This window comes from Octopus bimaculoides, chromosome 1, assembly GCF_001194135.2.
Source record: "Octopus bimaculoides isolate UCB-OBI-ISO-001 chromosome 1, ASM119413v2, whole genome shotgun sequence".
Classification (NCBI taxonomy): domain Eukaryota; kingdom Metazoa; phylum Mollusca; class Cephalopoda; order Octopoda; family Octopodidae; genus Octopus; species Octopus bimaculoides.
This window is the reverse complement of record NC_068981.1, coordinates 47,338,749-47,342,864: the sequence shown is the minus strand read 5'-3', so window position 1 is coordinate 47,342,864 and position 4,116 is coordinate 47,338,749. Positions and strand designations below refer to the sequence as shown.

The 4,116-nt window shown below is 36.2% G+C and overlaps 1 protein-coding gene across 1 annotated transcript in view; it reads left to right on the top strand.

Annotated features, from left to right (window-relative positions):
- LOC106879367 (cysteine-rich venom protein) overlaps positions 1 to 4,116 on the top strand; it is a 49,630-nt gene that overhangs the window by 25,862 nt on the left and 19,652 nt on the right. The window lies entirely within an intron of this gene.

The window sequence follows — 4,116 nt, the reverse complement described above, 5'->3', positions numbered from 1 at the left end:
TGTGTGTGTGTGTGTGTGTGTGTATGTGTGTCTGTGTTTGTCCCAGCAACAACGCTTGGCAACCGATGCTGGCGTGTTAACGTCCCCGTAACTTCGCGGTTCGGCAAAAGTGATCGATAGAATAAGTACTAGGCTTACAAAGAATAAGCCCTGGGGTCACTTTGCTCGACTAAAGGCGGTGCTCCAGCATGGCCACAGTCAAATGACTGAAACAAGTAAAGAGATAAGTCACATTTGAACATGAAATGTAATATTTTCTACCCTTATGTGTTTTCCTTTCTTTTCTATTTCTTGATGATTATTGCTATTGTTTTTTATTCATATTAATGTTGTCTCTCCAGTTGTTACTACTACTACTACTACTACTACTACTACTACTACTACTACTACATTCTTATTGTTATTGTAATTAATGTTGTTGAGGGCGACGAGCTGGTACAAGCATTAGCACTCTGGACGAAATGATTATCGGTATCTCACCTGTCTCTACATTCCGAGTTGAAATTTCGCCGAAGTCGACTTTGCCTTTTATCCTTCCAGGATCGATGACACAAGTACAAGTTGAGCACTGGTGACAATGTAATCGACCATCCCCATAAACAAATCTCAGGCCTTGTGCCTATAGAAGAATGGTGTGTTTAAGTTGATGTTCATTTTCTCTTTTCCTCGGGTTTCACTGGAATTCTTGCATTCATAGCAGACTTGCTGCCTGCAACAAATGGTACCATGCTGTTTGTTTAATTCTGTATCTAACACTATCCTGATTATTTTGGCTGAGTCAAAGACGCAAAAGCTTTTGTAACAGTTCTACTGGGCACTCTATTCAGATTTCCTTTATATTCCTCTTGATGCCATCTGATACTATCCCAAAGGACCTTACCATGATCGACAGTGTCTTCACCTTGTTCCTTTTCAATATCCCGGCTATTTCGGAGTTAAGAAGATTGTATGTGTCAACTTTTTGTCTTCATTCTTGACTTTTCGTGGGTCAAAGAGAACGCAACATAAATTATAGAAAACGTGTGATACACGTTGTCCATCACCACAAGGCCCGGCTTCTTATAATCTAGCATCTGATCTGTTTGGATAAAAATACCATAGGATTTTGCAGGTGGCCTACTCTGCAAAACCGTAGGCTTTGTGCTCATACCACGTCTTGAATCGCTCTCAAACCAGACATTTCGCATAATTTCCAACGTAGCACTTTCGATATTTCATCGGGTCTTAACAGCTTATAAGTCCCGGACATTCATTCACGATATGGGTATGATTTTGTTTACACTATTATAGATGCGGAACAATGGAGACATTTACTCATTTACAAGGTTGATACTCTAGTTCGTGACCAAATCTTGGTATTTCGCTACTACTATGGTGCTCACGGTCTCTTCATCAGAGCTACTTTTTTCAATTAATTCCACCTACGTTTTCCAGCTACTTCAGTTGAGGCATCATGGAATTAATTCTCTACTCCCTTGTTTCGTATTCCTTCTTCATGCCCTTTTTATACTTCTTTTTTTTAAATTTTCTCTTGCTTTCGATATGCCACCATCCCTAACTGACACTTGCAAGGTTTCCCTTATCATTACCATTGAAAGAGAGATTAGTGCGTACCATCAAAGTGACAGTGGGGTACAATATACAAATCTTAGTATAGCCATCATAACTACCCATCTGATGAGGATAAATCAAGTGCATGCACCAGAAAAATATGTGCTCGACTCGGTGGTCTCATAAGATGAATAGCGCATGACATTGCAGAAGGGGATTACTTAGAATTTTCTTCAGGTCGAGTAAGCCATCCCGCTCAAAAAATCATTGAATAAAAGTTGTTGAAGGTTGTTGAACGAAACAAATATCTTTAAAGAAGTAAATCAATCAATCACATAGCTATGATGATCACACGCCATTCTTGTACGTCATCAGAGATGCGCATATCATTAGCCACCAAGGGACATGATCAACTGGTTAAGGTCAAACAACTGACATGCAACATTCTGTTATTAAGCAGAATATTTTCTGTAGCCCATATTTAATACCAAGACAAAATATGTACATGTTAACATTTCCAGTCAGTTAAGATAAGACACCATGAGAGCCAATGTATGCTATTGTATCCTGGTATTCAAATCTGTGGTATAGAGCAGAATATTTGTTGTAGCACATTTTTTATACCAAGACAAATTATGTATATAACACTTCTAATCAGTAAGATCAGAATCCATGACAGCAAGTGCCTCCTAATGCATCAGGGCATTATTATTATTATTATTATTATTATTATTATTATTATTATTATTATTATTATTATTATTATTATTATTATTATTATTATTATTATTATTATTATTATAATAGAAGCAAATCTCAGGTTCGGTCTTTTTCTGGCAGGATTCACATTTTCGGCATGCTTTCAAGTGCTTACAACCTTCTTGATAATCCGTGCTGTCTCTAAGAGATGAACTTTCTGTCCGAGCGCTACCGGGCATTGTATTTCAATCTCCTTCCTCCATCTGTCTATAACTTGGCTTACAGTTCCCAACACAGAAATTATTATACACATGATCTTTGCTGTTCGCAAGCTGCAAATTCTTCCAATTTCATATTTTATGGGACTTCGTCTTAATCCATCTTTTTTTACGATTCTAGAATCAGACAGGCATAACTTGTCGATTAGGAAGCAACATCGCTTTTCTTTATGTATGATTGTATTTGGTCTATTATTTTCAAACATTTGTCCGTTTGAATAGGAAAGTCCCACCAAATCATGCATTTCTCTGACTCTAGCATTCTTTGGACTTGATGATTGTGGCATGAGTCTCCAGCTTCAGGTCTTTACATCTGGCACAATTTCCAGTGTAAACATTTTACAACCGGGTCGTGCTTCCATTGTGTATATTCTTCCTGTGCCAACTTGGAGAATTCTTCCACGAAGTTTGCCACTTTCGCGTTTCATGTCCCAGAGGCTCTACTCTTTTCTGACATATTCACTCTCTATATATTCTGTCTCAAGTTGTTTTTTTTTTATCGCTAGATCTTCCGCTGCTACAGTTACTATTATTATTATTATTATTATTATTATTATTATTATTATTATTATTATTATTATTATCATTATTATCATTATGATTATTATTATTATTATTATTATTATTATTATTATTATTATCATTATTGTTATTATTATTATTAGGTTGTTGTTGTTGTTTTTTTTCTTCTTCAAATTTTCTTCCGTTTCTCGCCGTGTGTTTTCCGTACACTTAGGGCGGAAAAACTCATTGTATGCATTCCCAGTTTACACACGCAAATTCACAGGTAAAATATGTATCTAAAGAAACAAAAAAAAATAATTGATGAATAAATTCATGAATGGATGTTGTTTTCACAGCGATAATTCTCTTCTCAGTACATGCGTCGTTCCAGTTAACACCATTTTTTTGCACTTCCTGTAGGGATGGTAAGCATGGTGTGATTTTTAAATAGGTTTAAGTACTTTAACTTTATACTTTTAACCTGCATGTTTATTACAATTACTTACCGAGACATGCCTAGCTTCCTAGGGTGAATGAGGGTTAAAACTTGTTACAGAATGAGTGAATGTTTGGAGAAGGGAGGTGGCAGGGGCAGTAGTGAAATATATTCATGTGATACAATAGAGACCCTTAAAGGGAAAGAGGTTTTCTAAAGATGTGGGCAGTACTTGTTAGCACAATCTTTTGAATATGTCTGTAGATGTTTCTGACTTCCTCTTTTTTTATAATAACTATTCTATTGTGTCTGGGGAGAGTCATTTTCTTATTTCGCCTTAAAATTTAACACACTCACCGGTAAAATTTCCACATATTTCTTATTTTTATTTTCCTAAAATTTTCGTTGCGTCTTGAAAAGGTTCCCACATATTCTGCAGTTACTTGTTATGTTTATTTTCATTATATGTTTTAGGTAATTTCTGGTGGGGAGGTGTTGGTCTTGTGCAGCAATTAAAAATCCTTCATTCTCTGCTTTGTGGCCTGAGCTTCTCAACCATTGCTGGGATTTTTCTCTGTCTATTTCTTTCGCATTTAGTTTAGCCCAGTATTTACCGTGTAGGGGCTTTTCTTGCCATCGTTTTATCAT